General features: G+C 39.2%; 1 protein-coding gene across 3 annotated transcripts in view; it reads left to right on the top strand.

Annotated features, from left to right (window-relative positions):
- Window positions 1-27103, top strand: part of PLEKHA5 (pleckstrin homology domain containing, family A member 5) — a 249438-nt gene that overhangs the window by 32887 nt on the left and 189448 nt on the right. The gene's annotated exons all lie outside the window — the stretch shown is intronic.

Genomic DNA, 27103 nt, shown 5'->3' on the forward strand with positions numbered 1-27103 from the left:
CTCCCTCCCTCCCCTTTTAAGCAAATGAGAAATCTAAGACACAAAAAAGTAGCTTGTCCAACATCATGGAAAGACTCAGCATTGTTTCTGACGCTTGATAGGCACTAAATAAATATTAGGTTTTTTATTCTAGGTTTTTCAGTGTGGGCTTCCCACCCATTTACTCTTTTCTGCTCTCTTGGGAAAAATAAAATAACTGTCTTTTGGGGCCATTACAGATTTCTAATGTCCAAGTCTCACCTGGGTCTTCAGTTAAGATAATGGTCCTTTGATGGTCCCTGATCACTTCTGGAGAGGTTATTCTACCAGTCCCTGTAGCCTTCTCTCTCAACAGAGAAAAGTGAGGCTGCATGACAAGAACTTTCTTTCTCCAAATTTTTCCCTCTATCACCCAAATCCAGAGACAGTTTTACCCCAACTTTTCTTTCTTTCTATTTGAAAGGAGTGACCATTATTCTTCTGTTTGAAGAAAAACTCTTCTTCCCCTTCTGCTTTTGACCCCACCACCACTCCAAAGGCTCTTTAGGATGTTGCTTAAGTGATCACCCTTCTCACCTTCTGTTCCATTTCTTCAAATTAGAAATCTTGCTCAGGCCTTCTTTCTGAAAAGGCTTCCCTTAACTTGCTCTCATTCTTGATATCCTCCCCCACCCACCCCATTGCTCTCCAAATTATTATTTTTTTTTTTTCCTTTTTGTCTTTTTTCGTGACCGGTAACGGGATCGCAACCCTCGGTGTCGCGCCCGCACCGCGACCAGCAACGGGATCGCAACCCTTGGTGTCGTGCCCGCACCGCGCTCAACCAGTGAGCGGACCGGTCACTACATGGGATCCGAACCCTCAGCGGGAGCGCCACCAAGCGCTGCACTCTACCGAGTGCACCACTGGGCCGGCCCTCCAAATTATTTTTTAATAGCCAGATTCATTTTACATTGTGGCCATTATGTTACCTTTCTTTCTTGGTACCACATTGCCTACTGTTTAAAATCCCCTCATTTACCTGGCTCTGCACTGTTTTCAGTGGAATCTCTTTATGCTTCACAGTCTTCTCCCTTGGCTCATCTTCAGCCTTAAATGCTGGTGGCCTCTATTGCTTTTATCCTTCATATGTGTTTGTTTTGGCATATCCGTTGTCCCTGAGTGGTCTTGTTTTCTATAGCAGCAGTTGATACCTCCTAAATTTGTATCTTAGCTGTCTTCTCCCCCAGCTTCAAACCCATTTTTTCATTTCTACCTGTGTCAATTTACAGACACTGTAAATTGAAGGTATTCCAAAGTAAACACATTGTGTCTCCCTGCTCTCCCACCTCAACTCCTCTATTTTCCCTTTGTTTTTCTCTTCAAAAGCCGCAAACCAACTAACCTCTACCTCCCCAAACAAAACGAAACAGAATAAAACTGCAACAACCAAAAAATCTTGTTCTGTCCACAGTCTTTGGGATGCTCACACACTCAGATTGTGCAAAATACCTTAAGGATTACAGTTTTGGAGTTGCTGAAAATTTCTTCTTTTGATGGGGTGGAGGTGATAATCTTACCAGTGGTTGTATTGCAGGTCTTCTAAGAAGTGCCATGTGATGTTTGGTTTTCTTAGTGTTTTTTAAATGGCTTTGTGAGGAACATATACTGTAGCTCTCATTTTTGCACACAGCACTATTTAGGCCAAGCTTACGTGCTTGCACCATTGTACCCAGTACATGCCTGATGCTCGTAATATTTGCTTTATTTTGAAACCTGGGATATGAGTTCCATTACCTCTTTGTTGTTTATTCTAGTACCCTTTCAATTTATGTAATAAATCTTGGATCAAAGAACCTTATTTCTGGATAGAAATCTTTTATGTTAGCATCCTAGACATATTTTTATAGGTCTTCAAAAAGTGTTTATTTGGGCCGGCCCGGTGGCGCACTGCTATAGTGCACTGCTTGGGAAGTGCGGCGGCGCTCCCGCCGAGGGTTCGGATCCCACATACAGACCGGTTCCCACTCACTGGCTGAGCGAGGCGCGGGAGTGACACCGAGGGTTGCGATCCGTTGCCGGACACGGAAAAAGACAAAAAAAAAAAAATAAGTGTTTATTTAATCCACTTATGTCCTTAATCAGCTTTACATTGGCAGTTGCTGGACACGGAAAAAGACAAAAAAAAAAAAAATAAGTGTTTATTTAATCCACTTATGTCCTTAATCAGCTTTACATTGGCAGTGATGGAATCTGACATTTAGAGATGAAGTTTGAAGCACTGAAAAAAATTAAAACTAGAAACCTGTAATACCTGTTCTACCTGTGCTGTAACCAAGACTGGGCAGATTCTTTGTAGCATCTACTTTGGGGAACCTTTTATACTTAGTACTTTGTACTATCTTTTGTCCTCTAAAACTTCTGTATATTTTGGTCAAACTATTCAAACACACAGACCATTTGGGGGGTGTAGTTTCATCATAGTTACACAGTGAGCAGTTTTGAAGAGGGTTCATAGAAGGGAAAGTCGTAGTGTCCCAAGTACCATTATTTAATTTGGTTTTACTTTGTAAATTATATAGACATGTGGAAGATTTAATAACTTTTCACTTCAACAACCAAGATTTATTGAAGGCTAACTCTTGGAGGCACTGTGATAGGAATGTTAGAGAATACAACATTGAGTAAAAGGTCCCATCTCCAAGGGGATATGGCATGTGCTAGATGAGTTTTCAGACTAAGAGATTGGGGTTTAACTAAGAAACTGTTCCATTCTGAGCAAGTAGTAATGTAGGATGAGCTAGTGTAAATCTGAACATTGCTACCCAATTGCTCACTAAAATACCAGAGGTGATTGATATGTACCCAAAGCTTATTGTCTTTTGCATTGTTCCTCCTATCTCTCTCTTACTTTAAAAGAGGAATGAGTGTTGCATTTAATGTCCTTTTTATAATTACTTTCACATTTTACTTTCATGAATGGCCCATTTTAATATAAAAGTGTGATTCAGAAATTATGCATTTTAATTCCAGATTTTCACTATATGTTGATATCAACTAAATTAGTATTTAGCGTGGACAAGAGGACTCCTCTAATTCAGCTATTGAGAGGAAACGAATTAGTGGGCCCTGCTTATCCAAATCAGGGTAAAGAATTCCCTTCCACCCTTTTCAGAACTAATACTCTAAAATTATGGTACCTACCATTTTTAGCTTACTGTTGTGATACTCATTAATTAATACAATGATATTTCAGTTAATCGGTTTGATTTTGAAAGTAGTTATGAGATTTATTACTACTGTATGTAAACCAAATACTCTGTAATACCTATTGACTTTAAAAACCTGTTTTTAAAAAATGATTTGACTTTTTTTGTTTGTCTATTTATGTGTAAGCTAAGTATTGAAAGACTACTGTACTCAGTAGATAGCAAAGCTTTTTTTGTAAACATGGTACTTGGTGGTTAAGAAGACAGTCTGGAATCAGAAAGTTGAATTCTATCTAGTTTTAACTGTATTTACTGAGCTGTGTTCTTGGGCAAGTTATTTAACCTCTCTGAACCTCAGTTTCCTTATCTGTAAAATGGGGATAACGACATATAATTCATAGCTTTGTTATAAAGGCTAGATAACGTAAAGTGTGTGTAGTACATATGTACTTAAGTGATAGCTCTTTTTTTTTCTTTTGGCCATTCCTTTACCTAAGTTGAAGCAAAGTAAAAGATGGATATTTTTCTTTTAATAGAACTTATTGTGAAGGTATGAGTGATTAGGTCTTTCAAGATATACTTAAACTCTTTCATGTGTTTTGTAACATGATGGGATTTTAGAAATCTACTTGAAAACTAATTAAACTAAAGGACCTAAAGAGATGTGAATAATATTTATCTAACAGATACTTTATATCTAACAGATATATAAGGCATACCATACCAGGTCTTTTAGAAATATTAATTCACGTAATCCTTGTAATTTTGAGGTAGATATTTTTATTTTTGACATTTTACAAAAGGAAACTGAGGCAAAAAGAAGGTGTAACTGTTCAAGGTCACACAGGCAGTAAGTGGTGAAGTTGGGGTCTAGCTCCAAAGTCCTCCATTCTTGAGCCTGTGTTATGCTGCCTCTCCTAATGTTCTTTTTTCAATAAATTTTGTGTGGGCTTTTAAAATAGCAATGCTAAATTGCTAATGCTAAAATATAAAAGAAAAAACGTCCCAAATTAGAGCAGGGTTGGAGAAAGTTTAGCCTAAATTTAACACTTAATTTTATCTAACTTATTTTAGGTAATATTGGCCTCATTGAAACATATTGCAGTTATATAAATGCATCACGATTTTAAATGTCTTGCACCTAATGTTATATACCTAAATGGCAAAAGTTAGCAGTGTTACCTCATTACCTGCTTTTGCTTTTGCCTCTTTTTCATTTGAGTGTCTGTAGTTTTGTGACTGTGGCTGTCTTTTCCTGGGTGGGAACTGTGTGTCTGTATTCAACTTTCACACATTATTGGTTATCACTCCTAACTGGTCTGTCACATCCCAGATTTGTCCTTTTATATTTTAGCTGACTAATGGCTGTGATCCAGGAACTTTCCTCCCTGACACCTATGTAAAGATCAGAAGCTGTCAGCTGTCTAGGAGAAGTTCCAGATTGTGCTTTTCCTAGTATCTGCAGTTTACTAGTTAAGTATCAACTTTCCATGTCTGTAGCTATGATAATGTAGGTAACAACAAACTGAACTTTTTATTTTTTTTATTTTTTATTTTTTTTTTAAAGATGACCGGTAAGGGGATCTTAACCCTTGACTTGGTGTTGTCAGCACCACGCTCAGCCAGTGAGCGAACCGGCCATCCCTATGTGGGATCCGAACCCGTGGCCTTGGTGTTATCAGCACCGCACTCTCCCGAGTGAGCCACGGGGCTGGCCCCAAACTGAACTTTTTAAAACATGTATATCTCACCATTGTTTTTTCTATTCTTCTTTTTGAAAGTGATAGTGACTATGGCATCACAATTTTTTCCTAATTATGTGGATCATTTGAGCTTTGATTTATCACTCTTTGTGACTCCTGTCTGTTAATGTGCAGTGTACCTTATATTTTGTTTAAATTGAATTATTAAATTTATCAAATAAGCCATTGGCTTTAAAACTTCTATATATTATCTTTCCACCACCACAAAATAAAAACTAAAAGAAGTTGCTAAGCATATATTCATCCAGACGGATAATAACTACTCCGTGTAGACTTAACACTTCATTAACAAATGATACTATTCCCACACCCATGCCCCACCTTTCCCACCTCATTACTTACACAATTGTATCTATCAGGATTGTTTCCCTTTTTGCAATCTATACTTTGTATATAGATCAGTGATGAAAGCAATCTCCAGGATAACCTTGGAGGGCAATCTGAGCTCAGATTATTCTGGGAGCTAAGAAGAGTATAGTCAGAGAGCTTTTAAAAAGAAAAGTCTTTCAAAAGGGTCGAACTGAATGTAGTCTACTTACAAGAGGGGTAAAAGTGGCGTCAGATGCAACAGTTTATTTGATTCAGGAACCTATGCAGAAAGAAGTCTTGATTTTAGTGTTGGTATCATGCTTGCATAAGACTCTACAAGTCTTTTGAGGGTTTTTTTGTTTTTGTTTTTTCTTGGTGTGGAAACGTAATTGTGGACAGATTAAATTCTGAGATGGTTTTATGTGCATTGTTCTTAGCTATGCATAGATTTCAGGTTTGAAATCCTATCTCTTCCCTATTGGTTTGACCAGTGTTACTCTACGGTTTTTCATCTCATTTCTTCCATTCACTTCATTCATTTAATCAATCAAAAGATGGTTATTCAGCCTCTACTTTGCACTAAGTGGTGTGTTCTTTACTGGGTATACTGTTGTAAGCTAACAGACATGGTTGCTGTCCTCATGGAATCTTCATTTCAGTGGGGGAGGTAGTCATTAAACAAGTAGTCACGAAAATAAATGTAAAGTTACAACTGTGATAAGCTTAGTGAACTAGCCTCTGGAGAGTTGACTAAATTGAGATCCAAAGTGAGGTAGTCATTAAACAAGTAGTCACGAAAATAAATGTAAAATTACAACTGTGATAAGCTTAGTGAACTAGCCTCTGGAGAGTTGACTAAATTGAGATCCAAAGGATAAACAGGAGTTACCCAGGCAAGGAGGGAAAGACAGGTTATTCTAGTCATAGTTTGCCAAAAAGCCTCTGGAGGGAAGAAGCACAGTGGGTTTGAGGAACTCAGTGAAGGCTTGTGTGTCTGGAGTGCATAGACTGAGAAGACTGGGGCAAACTGAGGCAAGAGGTAAGTACAGGGTCATACCAAGCAGGACCATGAAGACCGCGTTAAAGATTTTCATGTTTATCCTGAGAGCAGAAGGGTAACCAAAATCACATTTCTGTTGTGAAAAGCTCTCTTAACCATTTCTATAAATGGTGAAATGTCAGAAGTGGCAGGTTAAAGAAGTTAGGTAGAGCTGAAGCATAGTCAGTCATGAAGGCAGGATCCCAGCCCAGGCACTCCTGAGTCCATGCTATGTTTCCAAGTGAATTACAGGTATCAGGAGAATAGTTTACTTTAATTCACTTTACAGTGTGAACCATTTTCTTTGAGTATTTTCTAGACATTTTTACATCGTTGAGATAATATGTATAATTTTGAAATCATAAAATATTCCATTGTAGGAATGCACTGTAATTTACTAAACTTCCTTTAATTTTAGATAATAAAATATTTTGTTATGAGAGTAAAAGTGTATGTGCTTACCCACTAGAATGGCTACAATAAAAAAGATAGAAAATACCAAGTATTGATGAGAATGTAGAGCAGCTAGAACTCTCATACACTGCTGCTGGGAGTGCAAATTTGTACTATCAGTTTGAAATACTATCTGGTTGTATTTACTGAAGCTGAACATATGCATATCCTATGACCCAAAAATTCCTCTCTCAAGTAAGTACCTAGCAGAAATATGTATATATGTTCACCAAAAGACATCTACAAGACTGTTCATGGTAACTGTATTAATAATAGCAAAAAAAAAAAAAAAAAAAAAAAAACCCAGTAACTCCCCAAATGCCCATCAGTAGTAGGTAAACAAATTGTGACATATTCACACAATGAAGTACTGTACAGCAACGAGGATAAACAATCTACAGTTGCATGCGGTGGTATCGTAAGTATCATAAACAAGAGTTTTGATGCATATACTTGTATTTCCAGAACTTTTAAAATATTTGTATACACATATAGATTTCTTTAAGAAGTAAAACAGCTGGTATTCTGTTATATTAGTTAGGGAAAGCCAAGCTATTAAATATAGGCCCCAAATGTAATGGCACAAACACAGCAGAAGTTTATTTTCCTCTTACGCACCAGTCCAGGGTAGATGTTCCAAGCTGGGATTGGGGTGGGGGGCTATTTCTACTCCATGCAGTCTTCCAGGAACTCTGGCCAATGTTGTCTCTGCTCTCTTCAACATGTAGCTCCCAGGCCACACTTCTGCTCACACATTGTACTACAGAGAACATCATCCCATGATCACCCCAGACTGTGGGGCGGGGGGTGGAATATAATCTGTGTACCCAGGAAGAACATACTTTGGTAAGGCAGTAGTCTTTGTCATACATATTATTTTTGCTGTTTTGTAATCCATTTTTCATGTCAGTGAATATACCAGGGTACTTCAAAAAGTTCATGGAAGGATTCATATTATCTCTTAATTCTGTTTTTCTACAAAGATTTTGAAGTACCCTTGTAAGTCTCATTACAGTTTTTAATGGTAGTTGATTATTTCATTGAACAGATGGGATGAATTATAATTGAATATGCTCATGTTGGTTGTTTTGTTTTGATTTTTGCTATTATTAACAATGTTATAGTGAATATCCTTGATAAGAATAAATTGCTTTCATGGGATAAATTATTGGAAGTAGAATTGATGGGTCAAAGGGTTTGCCCTTTTTGGGATGGGAGGGGGTCAGTTGGCTGGTACAGGGATCTGAACCCTTGACCTTGGTGTTACAAGGCCATGCTCTAACCAACTAAGCTAACCGGCCAGTGCAGTTTGCCCATTTTTAAGATTTTGATACATTTCCCCAGTTGGTCTCCAGATTGTCTTCAGTGTCCATTTTTGCTCTGTATGTTAGTCGGTTTTTTGTTGGCTTTTTTAGATGTTATATTTTTCATTGTATTTTTACTGTCATTTCTTTATTGCCAGAAAAGTTTTTGTTTTGATGTAGTCAGATCTATCAATCTTCCTTTTTTGATTTCTACTTTCAGTATCATACTTGGATTTCCCCTTAGATTATAAAAATAGCTATAACAGGTACTTCAGAAAGTTCGTGGCAAAATAGAATTGAAAGATAATACAAATCCTTCCATGAACTTTTGAAGACGCTGCGTATTTCCTTATATATGTTTTTTTTTTTTTTTTTTTTTTGTTGGCTTTTTTAGATGTTATATTTTTCATTGTATTTTTACTGTCATTTCTTTATTGCCAGAAAAGTTTTTGTTTTGATGTAGTCAGATCTATCAATCTTCCTTTTTTGATTTCTACTTTCAGTATCATACTTGGATTTCCCCTTAGATTATAAAAATAGCTATAACAGGTACTTCAGAAAGTTCGTGGCAAAATAGAATTGAAAGATAATACAAATCCTTCCATGAACTTTTGAAGACGCTGCGTATTTCCTTATATATTTTTTTTTTTTTTTTTTACCCAGTTCTAGTCCATCTGGAAATGATTTTGCATATAGAATCTAACTTTATTTTTTGCCAAATTGTTGGTTAGTTGTCCCAGGAGCATTAGTTGTTTTGTTTTTGGTTTTGTTTTTAAATATATGGGATTGCATGGACGTATGTGAAATTATTAAGAAGTGTTTTAAAATATCCTTATAATTAGTGATTAGAATGGAGTAAGGTAGAAAGTATTAGTTCTCTGGGTCATTTGAAGCAGAGAGTACCATGTTCCCTCAAATGAAAAGCAACATCACTAGGCATTAAAGTACTATATCATAGAGAAGGTGAAGTCTCTTTCATTGGCCCAGAGGATATGATATGCTTTTAGATTTGGCAACTCTTCACTGGTCCCAGTTATAGGTTGACCATCTAATTTTCCTGGGGCTCTATTTGGCTGATATTTCATGTGCTTTTTGTGCCATCTCACACTGAGACTAGTATACCTGCCAGGCTAAGTGCTGACTGAAACTGAAATAGATTCTTTTTAGAGGAGATTGAGATCACAATAACTTCAGGGACTGTGGGTTTTTTTGTTTTTGCTTTTGTTTTTTAATGAGTGTTTTATGTCATTTTGATTTACTTAACATGTGTGACTATCAGAGTTACTGTTAAAAATAACCAAAGTCCTTCAGCCTGGCTAAACAGTTTATTGACATAATTTTCTCCTAACTCTGTGTGTGTGCCCCAGTTGTAAGGTCTGTAAAAGAAGAAAGAGGAAACCTTTCTTGCTTGCTTGCTGTGCTTTGCTTAATCAGCAGTCATGCCCACATTTTGTGAACAACAGAAAGAAAAACAAAACTTGGGTGTTGGACTGGTAACTCAAGGAGGGTCCCCTGGAACCACCCTTCTAGCCTCCTGGGCTCAGTGTGTACTTTCCTAAGGTTCCTCTGGTCACGAAGACAGAAATTAAATCTTAACTTCATCAAAAGAAGTTATTAATTAAAATTGGTTATAGAAGGGATTCTTGGGAAGTGTGTAGTCTTGAAGGAAGCCACAAAGGGGCAGGAAAGGAACCTGGGGCCTTGAGCAGCGAGAGCTTCTGAACCTTCTCTAGAGACCTGCCATTAAGATGACACAGCTCTGGGCCAGCCCGGTGGCGCACTCGGTAGAGTGCAGCGCTTGGGAGCACGGCGGTGCTCCTGCAGAGGGTTCGGATCCCATATAGAGACCGGTCCGCGACAAAAAGGGGAAAAAAAAAAAAAAGATGACACAGCTCTGACCATCTCTTCATTCCAGTCTCAATTCCCTGGAGAGAGAATCTGATTTGTTTGCTGGATAGGAGGATACAGCTGTATTTAGTGGGTTGAATCATATTAATTTGTTTGTATTGGATTGTTTTTGACCCCACAAAAACAGCACTTTTTCAATCTTCTACCTAATAGCACAGGCATAGTTTTTTGGGGTTCTTCTGAGAGTCAGGAGGATTGGGAGGTGGTGAGTCCCCTCCCAGTAATGGCTACTACATGGCTCGTTGATCTTCTCACCTCCACAGATTTTGACTTCCACATATTTCTTTCCATTTTGCTACATCTCTTGAATCAGCCTCCCTGTGCAGGTAATCTAATTACTGTTGGGGAGAATGACATAACTCTTGATGTTGCCCTCTTCTGCTTGTCATTGGATGCCTGGAGTTTTTCCTAGTCCCCTCAATCTTCCTTAAGTCACCCATGGTGTATGGTTAATCAGTATATTTTCTGATAATTCTGGTCATGGATAATTCCATATTTCACTGTAGGCTATGTTACTGTTTTAGACTGAAGGTATGATACGCCATTTAGTAAAATGCTTCATGTCAGTTGAAAGCTGCTATTTGTGGTTCCCATCCCCAACGTGCTTCGAAGTAATACTTGATTACTTTCAAAACTTAGATTTCAAGTGGACACATTTTGAATAGATAAAGACTTCAGATTGATATAAGGATTTAAGCTGTTTTCAGATGGACAAAATGAACCATGGCTGCCATTTTGCATCATTTCTTTTGATTATTTTCTTCTGCTGACTTAATGGTTTTTGAGATTCACTTTTTATTGAAATTGTGTATTTCGATTTGGTCAGTAGAAAAAAAAAGTCTAGGGCCAGCCCGGTGGCGCACTGCTACAGTGCGCCGCTTGGGAAGCGCAGCGGCACTCCCGCCGAGGGTTCGGATCCCACATACAGACCGGCCGCTCACTGGCTGAGCAAGGTGCGGGTGCAACACCGAGGGTTGCGATCCTGTTGCCGGTCCCGGTCCGGTATGGGCGCGACACTGAGGGTTGCGATCCATTGCCAGACACGAAAAAAGACAAAAAGGAAAAAAAAATAAAAAAAAAGACTGTGAGATTCATTTTCAGTGATTTTTTTCTTTTATATAAACTATTCATTAAAATCTGTGATTTTTTTGATTGAGTGCCAATAATAATTGTAACAATAACTCAATCCAAGGGAAGTTTTTTGTTTGTTTTGTTTGTTCTTCTGTGTTTTTGTTTGTGTGTTTGTTTTATACAGAACCATATGGTTACTGGGTAAAATTTAGATTTACACATTTATTTTTTCAGAGGCTATGATAGAGTGACCAATAAAATACTTTGAATCTGTAAATATAATAAATGTGGATAAAACTCTGTGAGTGGAGTAGGATGAAAATACAAGTTCAAGAAGAAAAAAATAATGTAAATTTCTCACTATTAAAAATTAAAGCTTTTTATGTTTTTTTAAAAGACTGAGAAAAGAGACACTTAAAAAGAATGATTTAAAAAAAAAGACAAAAAAAGGGAAAAAAAAAAAAGAAAAAAAAGTCTGGTTTTTTTTGTACGAATAGGTTATTCTAATACAAGATAAGGCTTCAGAGTTTATACAACCAAAGGAAGTTGTATCTTATTTATGCCACATATGAAACAAATCAATTGTGGCAAATACATTTGTGGAAACCATAAGAACCTGAATTGAAGGCAGTTTATTGCAGTGATTTACAGGGAAATAGCTCTCTGGCAATTTTGTTTGAGTAGGAGAAATGAAATTTTATCTTTGCTCTTGTTTGAATATTAAATTTCCTTAAAATTCTGTAACTTCCCATGCATTTCCCTTCTCCCATATATACCCCTGCACACATTTTGATTTTCATAATGCTTTATTATAAACAGCAGTAAGAAAGAGCTGTTCAAATGAGTGAAGAGTGTAGTAATAATGGATAATATCAAGTTTTGAGATTTCATATAAGAATGTGTTATATTCAGAAACACAATAAAAAGTAAGTGAGTAATGGTGAAATATTTAATCAATATGTTGGAGATAACTTGATGAAATGGAAAGAGCTAGGCTTTGGAATCAGCTAGTCTTGGCTTTGAATTCGTAGTTCTAGCCATATAACCTCTCTGTGTCTGTCTCTTTTTCTGTTAAAAAAATAAAAGAAGATTAACAGCTTTTTGTGAGATTAACAGCTGCCATATAGTATTAGAGTAATATTCTTTAAGTTACTGATACATAATAGATATGCAGACAATAAGATAATAGTTATTATTTTGAAAAAATTTATGTAAGATAGGGCTGGCCAATTAGCTCAGTTGGTTAGAGCATGGTGCTGACAACACCAAGGTCCAGGGTTTGATCCCTGTACTAGCTAACTGCCAAAAGAAAAAAAAGAAGTAATTTGCCAAGGAGAAAACAAGTAACTTGATTTATTTTATTCTGGTAGTAGTCCTATAAAACATGTGTCATCTTTTCCTTGTTTTTACCCTTAAAGAAATTTTGAGATAATCAATAATGGGCTTTGCTAATGTTGTACAGCTAGTTTAGACCCAGGTGGTTAACTTAAAGGCCAGTGTTCAGTTATATCTTACAGCCCAAGTAAAGGCCTATTAATTGCTATTCAGAGTTTATCGAATTAAAAAAAAAAAAGGATGGTTGTGAACTAAAGCCACCACAGATGAATGAAGTTAGCGTTGCTTGCCTAGTTGGCTTCTGCTGATACTGCGTTGAAGGGAATCTGAGCCCTCTCTCCCTGTCCAGTACTGGCAGGGCTTCCAGAGTCTTCTGGCTTCACCCATCCAGTTTACAGGGATTTGTAGGGCAGCGCTAAGTTGGCTCTGCCTTCCAGTGGTAGACTTGAGTTTCAAACATTGCATCCTGAAACACTTTGTTTGAAAGATTCACCAGTGGTTTAATACCAACTTTTCTAGGAAAACAAACTACAGCAGTAAATGCAAACACTGAATCTAAGATGAACCCCCTTTTATAAACATTAAAATGTAAAACAAAATATGTAGATCGGGAAAGAACCTATTATTGAGTCTTTTTTGTGACCTTGAACATGTTGATTAAGTTAAGATCTTCCCAAACCTTGTCTTTTGTGTCCCATAGAACCATCAGTGACTCTTGGAAAGGGCAGGGGTAAAAACCAAGTCAAGATTTAATTGGTTTATAGTCTCTTAGATTGCACTTGGATTGAGCACCTTTCTGGGCTATTACTGATAACGTGCAGTTTTTTTCCTTCTACTTTGTGTAACAGTTTCTCCACTTTTGTGGGGGTAGACTGTTCCTTTTACTCTTTTCTGATTCCTTACTCAGTGCGGTAGATAAGAGATGAATGTTAAGCACTATATGAAGAAAAAAGGCAATGTATAAAAGAAATAATATTTCAAAAATAGTTACTATCCATTGTTGATTGTGTGTGTTCTGTCTGTCCTCAAGCTGCCTAGTAATCCCTATCCTCAAGTGAACCATTTTAGGAGGCAGCCTATGTATAAACCCTGCATTAAAATATGAAACCAGATCAGGTAGAAACCCCGATCTCAGTATTGTAAACTGCCTCTCTCTCCTATTTTCATTCATTGATAAAATTCAAGTGTGTGACCTTTGCTGTATTACCAAAAGAAATCTTTTTGTGGTTAGATTATCTGGAATTTTTCTTTTTCCCTCTTTGAACTAAAAAATAAACTGTACAATACTTATACTTGGGTATTTAAGTTTCTGCAAATGTTTTTGAATAAGAGTTGAAAGAACAGGAATGAGTGAGGGGAAAACTTTTAATTGTATGAGGAAGACTTGTGAAGTAGCAATTGAGAAGATTCATGACAGCATTTTTATCTTTCTCATTGGTTTCAGCCTAATTAAATTGTAGGAAATGGAGGTCACAAATTGTATAATCACACTGCTTTGGTGAGGTGTTGTTCTTAATCTCTAAAATGGAATATGGGAAAGGGATGGCCCTTCTTACTTGGTAGAGGTGGTATGGTATATATATTTGAGGTTAATTTTAAATTTAAATTTTAAACCTGTATTCATTTAAATACATAAAATGAATAATTAGACAGCTTTCTTTTGTATTTAAGTTTTGATTTGTCACTTGTATGTGTTTATAGATCTCCTTTTCACCATGTAAACCAACTGTAAGGGGGTGGGGGGAACCTTTGTGGCTATTTGATTATCCAGGGTTTTTTGGGCACTTGAACCCAGTTAATGCAGCATAACTTTCTGCATGTACGCAAAACAATAGAAATCCCCCTCTAATGATTTTATAGGTAACTTGTCCTTCATATCTGGGGACCACATAATTTTTTTTTTTTCCTTTTTGTCTTTTTTCGTGTCCGGCAACGGATCGCAACCCTCAGTACGCAAAACAATAGAAATCCCCCTCTAATGATTTTATAGGTAACTTGTCCTTCATATCTGGGGACCACATAATTTTTTTTTTTTTCCTTTTTGTCTTTTTTCGTGTCCGGCAACGGATCGCAACCCTCAGTGTCGCGCCCGTACCGGACCGGGACCGGCAACGGGATCGCAACCCTCGGTGTTGCGGCCACATCTCACTCAGCCAGTGAGCGGGAACCGGTCTGTATGTGGGATCCGAACCCTCGGCGGGAGCGCCGCCGTGCTCTCAAGCGGCGCACTGTAGCAGTGTGCCACCGGGCCGGCCCCCACATAATTTTTTGAAACTCGGCTGGCTGCCTTTCCTTTAATACTTTGGCTCAAAGTCAGCAGCCTGCCTAGCTGGGAGGGTAGGGTAGTTGAATTACTTGGGAGGATGACTGTGCCATAGCCCATACATTTACAAAACCGTGGTTGTAAAAATCTTGTTTATCGTTACAGTTTGTTACTGTTGCTATATTTTTTGGTGTTTGGCTAATAAGACGAATGTAAGAAGTTCATAAAATCTGTAATCAAGTGAAGATTTTTCTGCAGTTTGGAATGTAAAATGAGAATAGTAGCTAAAGTAGCGATATTTCTGAGCTTTTTCCTTTCCTCTACTATAGAAACCCCAAACACTGTGGCTTGGTTTATAGGGGCATGCTAGAGAAAAACAGCTTTATTTTATAGCTTAAGGACTGTGATGTCAGGTTATGCCTGAAAAGACAGATTATTAAGAAGAAATCAATTGAGGGAGTGAGCATTTACATTCTGTGACAAGACTTTGATGAAAAGATTAGGGAAGATGGAGATCATAAGTTCCTTTATCTGCCTCTAGGAAGATTTTCATGTTTCTTTTAATATAAGAATGAAAAAACAGTATTAGATGTGAGTTCCAACAACACCCTGTAAATATAGCAGCTGCTTGTAAGTATAGATTTACCATGCTTAAGAAAGCTTGATGTAGCTATTCTAAAATTTATGTGAATTTATTTATATTTATATAGTCAGAACATTTTGAAAAAGAACAAATTAGGAGGACTCATACTACGTCATTTCAAGTCTTACTATCAAAAAAGCATCAACAAAGGGATAAACAAATAGAGCAGTGGAGAAAATAGAGAGTTTAGAAATAGACTCATGCACATGGTAAGTTAATTTTTTGGGGGGTGGGGGGTTCAAAGGTTCAAAGGTGCAAAGGCATTCCAATGGAGAAAAGTTAGTCTTTTTTTTTTTTTTTCCTTTTTTTTTGGTCTTTTTTACTGACCGGCAACGGGATTGCAACCCTCGGTGTTGCGCCCACACCACACTCAGCCACTGAGTGGGAACCGGTCTCCACATGGGATCCGAACCCTCGGCGGGAGCGCCGCCATGCTCCCAAGCGGTGCACTCTCCAGTGCGCCACTGGGCCGGCCCAAAAGTTAGTCTTTTTAACAAATGATGCTGGGACAGTTAGATATTTATATGCCCCCTGTGAAGGTTAATTCTAGATGTCAACTTGGTTAGATAAAGGAATGCTGAGAAACATGGTAAAGCTATCTTTTCAGGTGTGTCCATGAGGGTGTTTTCAGCAGAGATTAGTATGAGAGTGTGAGTGGCCTGGGTAGGAAACACCCACCCTCAATGTGGGTGGGAACCACCCAGTCCGCTGGGGGTCCGGAGAGAACAAAAGGCAGAGGAAAGAGGTGAAGCTCTCTCTGGATCCACTGGAGCTGGGATACACTCTTCTCTCTTGTCTGTGGACTTCAGAGCTTGAGACTCTTCAGCTTTTGGGTTCCAGGACTTAAAACAAGGACACCGTCAGCTTCCCAGGTTTTGAGGACTTTGGACTTGGATTGAACCATGCTACTGGCATCCAGTTTATAGACAGCCTATCATGGGACTTTTCTTCATAGTCACGTGAGCTAATTCCACTAATAAATCCCTCTTATGTAATTATAACATATCCTACTGATTCTGTCTCTCTGAAGAACCCTGACTAATACAGATTTTGGAACCAGGAGTGGTTCTAGAGAAACAGAATTTTAAAGATTAATTTCTTCAATTGGTTTCAGGGCTTTAGGCCTAAAAATGCTAACAGCTCAACTTCTAATGATACAGAGAGCACTGATAGTCCTTGGTGTTAACTGTTTAAAGAGATATGCAAAGTAAATCCATTTGATGGTCCTGATTCACCACTTGTAAAAGGCAAGGGATCCAGTGACTCTATACATAATACTTTTGAGTATTTGTGGAAATCCAAGAACTATAATGATGTTGGCTGGTTGCTCCTCACTGAAGAAAGAAAAGGGGGAGCTCAGTGAAGTGAATTCTCAGCTCAAGCACCACATAGATGACCTAAAAGTTTCTAGGTGTGCTCTAGGCCACAGTTTTCTCTCCAGTACCCACAGGGCTGAAATTGCTGAAAATCAAACACAAGTCCTCATCATAAGATTGGCTGAACTACGGTGGCAGTTGAATTATCAGCCTTGCAGGGTATATACTGCTAAAGTGAGGGCATTGGTTGGGAAAGGATGGCATCCTGCAAGTTGGGGTGGGGACGTATGGGAAGACCCTGATGCAGCTGGGGACATGGAACCCCTAAGCTGCATCCAGCTGAAGCTTGTTCACCAAAAATGAATCCCAGCCCTCATCCCCAGAGACGGTGGCTTTTCTACCTCTGCCTGAGGAGATTAACTCTGCATTGCCTAAGGAAACAGTAATGGCTTCCCCTGAGGCAGATACTGAGCAAGACAATGCTGATTCTCTTCAAGACCCATCCCCACCACACATCTTTGATTCTATACCTATAAGTAGACTCAAGGCCCAGCAGGCCCCTAAGAGGTGAGGTACATAGTGTGACCCATGAGGAGGTGCATTACACTCCAAACGAACTAAGTGAATTTTCTGCTTCATACAAGCAGAAACTGGGAACATATGTATAGGAATGGATTTTAAGGGTGTGGGATAATGGTGGAAGGAACATAAAATTGAATCAGGCTGAATTTATTGATATGGGCCCACTAAGCAGAGATTCTGCATTTAATGTTGTAGCTCAGGAAGTTAAGAAAGGTACTAATTGGTTGGTTGGTTGGCTGAAATATGGATCAAAAGATGGTCCACTGTGAGTGACTTAGAGATGCATGATCTCCCTTGTTTAACTGTCGTTGAAGGGATTCAAAGGCTTAGGGAGATTGGAATGCTAGAGTGGATTTGTCATTTAAAACCTACTCACCCACACTGGGAGGCTCTGGAAAACATACCTTTTACCTATACTTTGAGAGATAGATTTGTAGGGGGAGCCCCAGCATCCCTGAAGAGCCCTGTTATTGCCCTTCTCTGTAGACCAGACCTTACAGTGGGAACCGCTGTCAAGCAGTGGGAACACTTAAATGCAATGGGACTAATTGGATCCTGGGGTGGCAGGGGCCAAGTGGCAGCACTCAACTGACAAAGGCAAGGTGGGTGTAGTTAACATAATGGACATCAGAGGCTAAGCAATAATCAGAATAATCTGACTCATATAGATCTATGGCATTAGTTGTTACTCATGGTGTTCCTGTAAGTCAGTTAGACAGGAAGCCTACTAAATTCTTACTTGATCTGTATAAGCAGAAAACTTCTAGGTCAAGTGAACAAAAGTCTATCTTGTATCATAAAAACAGACAGTCACAGCCCCTCAATCAATTCCAAGACTAGAGCCAGTTTACAAACCCAGGAACCCTTGAATGAAGGGGTGGCTGGGTCCCCTTGAGGAAGGACCCTGGTACACTACCAAAAACTTATACTATTAATCTTTCTCCCATCCTTCCCCAAGGAGACCTGCAGTGTTCTACCAGAGTAACTGTACATTGGAGAAAGTGAAATAATCAGACTTTTCAGGGGCTACTAGACACTGGATCTGAATTGACATTGATTCCAGGAGACCCAAAACATCACAGTGGCCCTCCAATTAGAATAGGGGCGTATGGGGGTCAGATGATTAATGGAGTCTTAGCCCAGGTCCAACTCACTGTGGGTCCAGTAGATACCCAAACCCATCCTGTGGTTATTTTCCTAGTTCCAGAATGCATAATTGTCATAGACATACTTAGCAGAATCCCCATACTAGTTCCCTGAATGCATAATTGTCATAGACATACTTAGCAGAATCCCCACACTGGTTCCCTGACCTGTGGAGTGAGCACAATTATGGTGGGAAAGGCCAAACGGAAGACATTAGAGCTGTCTCTACCTAGGAAAATAGTAAATCAAAAACAGTACCACATCCCTGGAGGGATCTCAGAGATAAGTGCTACTATCAAGGACTTGAAAGAGGGGGAGGGGTAGTGATTCCCACCACATCCCCATTCATCTCTCCTATTTGGCCTGTGAAGAAGACAGATGGATCTTGGAGGACAACAGTGGATTGTCATAAGCTTAACCAAGTGGTGACTCCAATTGCAGCTGCTATACCAGATGTGGTTTCATTGCTTGAACAAATTAACACATCTCTGGGTATGAGGTATGCAGCTATTGATTCGTCAAATGCCTTTTTCTCCAACCCTGTCCATAAGACCCACCAGAAGCAGTTTGCTTTCAGCTGGCAAGGCCAGCAATAGCCTTTACTGTACTACCTCAGGTATATCAACTCTCCAGCCCTATGTCACAATTTAGTTCGCAGGGATATTGATCGCCTTTCCTTTCCACAAGATGTTATGCTGGTCCATTACATTGATGACATTACGCTAATTGGATCTCGTGAGCATAAACTAGCAACTGCTCTGGAGTTTTTGGAGACATTTGCGTGTCAGAGGATGGGAAATAAATCCATCTAAAATTCAGGGGCCTTCTACCTCAGTTAAATTTCTAGGGGTCCAATGGTGTGGGGCATGTTGAGATATCCCTTCTAAGGTGAAGGATAAGTTGTTGCATCTGGCCCCTCCTACACCCAAGAAAGAGCCACAGCACCTAGTGGGCCTATTTGGATTTTGGAGGCAACACATTCCTCATTTGGGTGTGTTACTCTGGCCCATCTACCAACTGACACAAAAGGCTCCTAGTTTTGAGTGAGGCCCAGAGCAGGAGAAGGCTCTGCAACAGGTCCAAGCTGCTGTGCAAGCTGCTCTGCCCCTTGGGTCATATGATCCTGCAGACCCAGTGGTCCTTGAAGTGTCAGTGGCAGATAGGGATGCGGTATGATAGATCCTTTGGCAGACTGCTATAGGTGAATCACAACGGAGACCCTTAGAATTTTGTAGCAAGGCCCTGCTATCATCTGCAGATAGCTACTCTCCTTTTGAGAAACAGCTCTTGGCCTGCTACTGGGCCTTAGTAGAAACTGAACGCTTGACTGTGGGCCACCAAGTTACCATGCGACCTGAGCTGCCCATCATGAACTAGGTGTTATCTGACCCAGCAAGTCACAAGGTTTGGCGTACGCAGCAGCACTCGATCATCAAATGGAAATGGTATATACGTGGTTGGGCCCGATCAGGTCTTGAAGCCACAAATAAGTTACATGAAGAAGTGGCCCAAATGCCCATGGTTCATACTCCTGTTATGCTGCCTTCTCTTCCCCAGCCTGCATTTATGGCCTCATGGGGAGTTACCTATGATCAGTTGACAGAGGAAGACAAGGCTAGTGCCTGGTGTACAGATGGTTCCGCACAGTATGCAGGCACCACCTGAAAGTGGACAGCTGCGGCACTGCACCCCTTTTCTGGGACATCCCTGAAGGATAGTGGTGAGGGGAAGTCTTCTCAATGGGCAGAACTTCGGGAAGTATACTACGTTGTAACTTTGCTTGGAAGAAGAAATGGCCAGATGTGTGATTATATACTGATCTGTGGGCTGTAGCCAATGGTTTGGCCAGATGGTCAGGGACATGGAAGGAACATGATTGGAAAATTGGTGAGAAAGAAATTAGTGGAAGAGGTATGTGGATGGACCTCTCAGAGTGGGCAAAGGATGTGAAGATATTTGTTTCCCATGTGAATGCCCATCAGAAGGTGACCTCAGCAGAGAAGGACTTTAATAATCAAGTGGACAGGAGGACCTGTTCTGTGGATACCTGTCATCCTCTTTCTCCAGCCATCTCTGTCATTGCCCAGTGGGCTCATGAGCAAAGTGGCCATGGTGGCGGGGATGGAGGTTACGCATAGGCTCAGCAACATGAGCCCATAATAAAGAACAAGAGGAATAAAAACAATAATTGCTTAATATGTGTACAGTATATATACATATAGACATATTCCTAACACAACAATAGGAAGAATAATACAGTCCTCATTTCTGTAACTGGTCATGTGGTCGAAGCTGGTATTTATAACTACCTTCTTCTACTACCCATTCTGTATTCCCTTTGCCTTCAGCGAGCACCTCAGCAGGTCGTGGTTCTTTACCTGGTGGAGTGACCCAAACTTCTGCTCACCAGGGCTGATCGGCTACAGGAACTGCTGAGTGCCCAATCTGCCAGCATCAGAGACCAACACTGAGCCCCCGATATGGCACCATTCCCTGGGGTGATCAGCCAGCCACCTGGTGGCAGGTTAATTACATTGGACTGCTTCCATCATGGAAGGGGCAGCATTTTGTCCTTACTGGAATAAACACTTACTCTGGTTATGGATTTGCCTTCCCAGTATGAATGCTTCTGCCAAAACTACCATCCATGGACTCACGGAATGCCTTATTCACCATTATGGCATTCCACATAGCATTGCTTCTGACTAAGGAACTTCATAGCTAAAGAAGTGCAACAGTGGGCTCATGCTCATGGAATTCATTGGTCTTACCATGTTCCCATCATCCTAAAGCAGCTGGTGTGATAGAATGGTGGAATGGCCTTTTGAAGTCACAGTTACAGTGCCAGCTAGGTGACAATACCCTGCAGGGCTGGGGCAGAGTTCTCCAGCAGGCTGTATATGCTCTAAATCAGAGCCCAATGTATGGTACTGTTTCTCCCATAGCCAGATTCATGGGTCTAGGAATCAAGGGGTAGAAACGGAAATGGCACCACTCACCATTACCCCTTGGGACCCATTAGCAAAATTTTTGCTTCCTGTCTCTGCAACTTTATGCTCTATTAGTCTAGAAGCCTTGGTTCCAGAGGGAGGGATGCTTCTATCAAGAGACACAAAAATGATCCCATTGAACTGGAAGTTAAGGCTGCCACCTGGCCACTTTGAGCTCCTCATGCCTCTGAGTCAAGAGGCTAAGAGAGGAGTTATTGTGTTGGCTGGGGTGACTGACACAGACTACCAAGGGGAAGTTGGACTACTATTTCACTGAAGAGGTAAGGAAGATTGTATCTGGAATACTGGAGATCCCTTAGGACATCTCTTAGTACTACCATGCCCTATGATTAAGGTCAATGGAAAATTACAACGAAATCCAGGCAGGCTATAAATGGCCCAGACTCTTCAGGGATGAAGGTTTGGGTCACTCTACCAGGTAAAGAACCATGACCTGCTGAGGTGCTCGCTGAAGGCAAAGGGAATACAGAATGGGTAGTAGAAGGAAGTTATAAATACCAGCTTCGACCACGTGGCCAGTTGCAGAAACAAGGATTGTATTGTTCTCCATGTTGTGTTAAGAATATGTCTCTCGGGCTGGCCCGGTGGTGCACTGGAGAGTGCGCCACTTGGGAGCGCAGCAGCACTCCCGCCGAGGGTTTGGATCCCATGTGGAGACCAGTTCCCGCTCACTGGCTGAGCGCGGTGCGGGCGCAACACCGAGGGTTGCGATCCCGTTGCCGGTCCCCGGTACGGGCGCGACACCAAGGGTTGCGGTCCCATTACCAGTCAGTAAAAAAGACAAAAAAAAGGAAAAAAAAAAGAATATGTCTCTCTCTATATACTGTACACATATTAAGCAATTATCATTGTTTATGTTCCTCTTGTTCTTTATCATGTACCATGAGACCTACTGACTTTATACTGGCACTTACATATTGTTAATCTTACCTTATAGTATTTGCAATTTTAAGTTATGGGATATTGGGAGAAGGGTAAATATCATCTAAGGACTTTACCTTTTTCTTCTTGGAAAGGGATTGATGCATTTCCGGTTGTACGCAGGATAGTGTATCATGTTAGGTGAAACTATTATGTTATTGTACCATGTAAAAATTAAGTGTGATTTAAGGAGATAGTATGGATACCAAGTTGACAAGGGGTGGACCTATGAAGGTTAATTCTGGGTGTCAGCTTGGCTGGATGAAGAAATGCTGAGAAACCTAGTAAAGCTATCTTTTTAGGTATGTCCGTGAGGGTGTTTCCAGCAGAGATTAGTATGAGAGTCTGAGTGGCCTGGGTGGGAAAGACCCACCCTCAATGTGGGTGGGAACCATCCAATCTGCTGGGGGTCCAGAGAGAACAAAAGGCAGAGGAAAGAGGTGAAGCTCTCTCAATCCACTGGAGCTGGGATACACTCTTCTCTCTTGTCCATGGACATCAGAGCTTTAGACTCTTCAGATTTTGGGTTCCAGGACTTACACTAAGGCCACCATCAGCTTCCCAGGTTTTGAGGCCTTTGGACTTGGACTGAGCTACGCTACCAGCATCCAATTTACAGACAGCCTATCGTGGGACTTTTCTTCACAGTTGTGTGAGCTACCAGACTCTTCAGCTTTTGGATTTAGGACTTACACCAAAGACACCAATCAGCTTCCCTGGTTTTGAGGCCTCTTGACTTGGACTGAGGCACATTACTGGCACCCGGTTTATAGACAGCCTATTGTGGGACTTTTCTTCATAGTTAATGTGAGCTAATTCCCCTAATAAATCCCTCTTATATAATTATAATATATCCTATTGATTCTGTCTCTCAGGAGAACCCTGACTAATATATCCCCCCCAAAAACTTTGACCCATACTTTATACACCTTATGCAAAAGTCAGATGCATCATAGACCTAAATTTATCTTTCTTTCTTTTTTTTTTTTTGGTGGCTAGTCTGTATATGGATTTGAACACTTGAACGTGGTGTTTACAAGGCTGTGCTCTAACCAACTGAACCAACCGGTCAGCCCTGCAGACCTAAATTTAAAACTATAAAATTTCTAGAAGAAAACATAGGGAGTGATCTTTGTGATCTTGGATTAGGCAAAGACTTCTTAAAGATGATACCAAAAGCACAGTTCATAAATAGAAAAATGGATAAATTGAACTTTCTCAAAATTTAAAACTTTTTGCTCTGTAAAAGACTGTTAAGAGAAAGAAAAGACAAGCAACTGGGAGAAAATATTTGCAAATCATATATCTGACAAAGAACTTATACCCCAAAACATAGAGAACTCTTAAAATTCAACAGTAAGAAAACAGACCCCATTGGGCAAAACATTTGAAGAGTCACTTTACCAAGAAGATATATAGATTGCAAATATATACTTGAAAAGATGCTCAACCTCAGTAGTCTTTAGGGAAATGCAAATTAAAACCACATTTAGGCATCACTGCATACCTATTAGAATGGCTCAAAACAATGAAGGTAATTATTCACTTTGTTTATCATGTGCCAGGCACCGTTCACCATTCTCAGTGCTTTACCTTTATTAACTCATTCGATTTTTGAAGATACCCTAGAAAATAGCACCATCATCATCATCCATATTTTCAGATGATGGACCTCAGGCATGGGTAAATTAAGTTGGCTTCACTCACACAGCTAGGAAATGGCAGAGCAAGGAAAATAATACCACAGAATTATGTGAGCACCACATTACCTGTCATATTCAGTGGGTCATGTGCTTTCGGGTTGTAAATTAGTGGTGGTGGTCATTCCCCTTGTGCCTGAAGTATGTTTTGCACCTGGGCAATATAATGGGAAAACATTTTTTAAAAGAAAATGCTACTGATTTGTCTTTCTTATGTAGATACAGTCATACACATAAAATTTTGCCATCTGTTTATGAAAAAATACTCTTTATTTCTTTTCGTTGCTGATTTTCAACCTCTGCCTATCATAATAGTTAAGTAAGGAAAGGATCCTCAGAAAAAGACACTGTATTCTTGGAGCCAGATACAGTTGAGGGTGGGTATGAAACAAGTTTTTAACACCTCCTTTTAGTGAAGGCAGGGGAAATAGTCTCTTTTACTATTGGTGGAAAGGTAAACTGGTGAAAATACTATAATCAAATATAAAATGGTAATACCCTTTCACCTGTCAATTCTATACCTGCAAATTTGTCCTACAAATAATAGTATTGTTATTAGGTTGAACTTTTATGTAGTTTATAAAGATGTACATAGATGATCATTAAGTATTGTTAACATACACCATTCCAGACATACACACAAAATGGCAAAAACTGCAAATTCCCCAACTATCTTTCAGTAATGAACTACTTATGTAAATTATAGAAAGTAGAAATTAAGTAGAAATAGATCTATGTGCTAAAGTCCAAGATTTATTAAGAGAAAAAACAAGTTATAAAGCAGTTTGTATACTAATAAAGTTATACATATTTATGCTTTTCTACTTAAAAATTCTGGTAGGATACAAAAGAAAATGTTAGCAGTCATTACTTCTGGGTTTTATTTGGTTTTGATGAGGAGTATCCAGGATGGAGCAAAGGAGAGTTTCCTTTTCACTTTAAATCCTCTGTATTTTGTGGGGGGGGGAAACTATGCATGTACACTATGCATATGTGTTATTTTTGTTAAAAAGAATTTAAAACGATAAAGTGTTTGTATTGTTAAAACCCATTTGCTTAGTCTGTTTCTGAGGAAATCTTTCCCTTATTTTGAAATAATTTTGAAAAGCTTTATAATTTGTTTCTCTTAAAGAAAAAACATATTTAGTACCAAGATTCAATTAAAATATGTTGAGATCCAGCCAACAAAATTTCAAAATAGATAGGATTCTACCCCACTTGTACCCCAAATCCCCCTGTTCATTCAGGAAGATAAGTATGCCTAAGAAATGTATATCAAAAGTCTTAAAAGGAAACATGTTTTTAAATTCCATTTCTGAGCCTAGATTTTAAAAGAATTAAGTTTTAAATCTTCATAATATTAGAAAATGAATATAATACAAATATCTAGCAGTTGACTTCAGTTGATTAAACCGTAAGATAACAAAATAGAATATTATGTAGCTTTTTTTGTTTGCGTTTTGAGTCTCCAGACTCCTTTCCCATTATTTAAAGAAAAGATTAGCAAGTGTTGCAGAGGTATAAAGACTTGAACCAAACTGAGGTGTTCTGCTTGATGTAAGCTTAGGTACAGGAAAGAGAAGTGAAGAGGAAGTTGCCTTCTTGTTTTGACAGAGTGTATTTGTGTTTTTTAACTTTTTAAGTGTATTTATTCTAACTGGCAAATAATAATTCTATATATCATGTACGGCATGATGTTTTGATACATTGTGAATGGCTAAATCAATCTAATTAACATACACATTACCTCACATACCTATCATTTCTTGTGGTAAGAACACTTAAAATCTATTCTCAGCAATTTTCAAGAATATAATATATCGTTATTAATTATTTATGTTACTTTTACAACTATTGAACGCAGATAATGTGAAGGTACTTGTAAAAAGATACTTGAATTAATGTTTGGTGAACAAAATGCAATCAGAATAGTAGTGGTTACGATAATGCTTTTTGAGTGCATTTGAGTATCAGACATTCATGGTAGAAACCAGGTTTCATATGTTATTTCCAACCCTCACACACACACACACACACACACACACACACACACACACACACACACACACACACACACACACACACACACACACACACACACACACACACACACACACACACACACACACACACACACACACACACACACACACACACACACACACACACTCACACACACAAACCTATAAGGAAGATGATATGAAATTTGATATAGTTGAGGAAACTAAGGCTGAGGGAGGATGACAATCATCATGTAGATAGCTTTGTTTTGAAATAGCATCAGAGCCCCTGACTCAATTCCAGCACATCCAGTATATTCACAGAGACTTGTTGTCCCTCAAGCAGAAATTTTGTACTCATCTTTTGATAATTCTGCTTAAATGATCAGTAATAATGATTTTGAAGCACACCAAGAGTATACCTGGAGCCTCTTTGAACTCTGGCATGCCCAAGTGATGTTTCCCTTCAATCTCATTTCCAGTTTATAATTGAGGAGAGTAATCAGACCTGTGCTATGTAACATTCATATGCTTATATAAGTTGTAATTTATATGTACATTTGTACTTCTAAGGATAATTAATCATAAGTGATTTCCCTACTCAAAAATGCGTGATTTGACTTTCTAATGGTGGGAATATTTGCTACTGTTAGTAATTTTCTATGATTTAGCCAGTGATGATAATCAGTTTTTGGGTTGCATACCTTTGTGAGTTAATTACAGACATATAAGCCCAAGTTTTGAAAGTGAGTAAACTGTTCCTATGGTAGTTGAGGCTGTAATGTTAGCGTCATCATCTGTATACTCCAGCACACAGCTTGCGCAGCCCCTGATGTACCATGGTAAGGTTTCAGGAGCCACTGAGTGCTCCCCAACCCTCAGGGAACTACCCTCCAACAACCCCCAGCAATCTCCTCGGCCCTTTACTCCAGTGTGCTGCCCAAGTATTATCATTTCCTTTGCTGTGACATGAAAAAAGTTGAGGAAGCACTGTTAGCAAACTGCATATTCATAAATGAATGCAATACAGCAATTAGTTTGATTTTTTTTCTCTTGTATATTACATTTTGTTCAGAATTCTTTATTCCCCGGGTGAATGCAGCAGAAATAGCTAAAACATCAAGCTGATCCTATTGTTAGTTAAAGAAGTAGCATATTCAGGGATTATTGAA

Source organism: Galeopterus variegatus, unplaced genomic scaffold (genome assembly GCF_000696425.1).
Source record: "Galeopterus variegatus unplaced genomic scaffold, G_variegatus-3.0.2 Scaffold428, whole genome shotgun sequence".
NCBI lineage: Eukaryota > Metazoa > Chordata > Mammalia > Dermoptera > Cynocephalidae > Galeopterus > Galeopterus variegatus.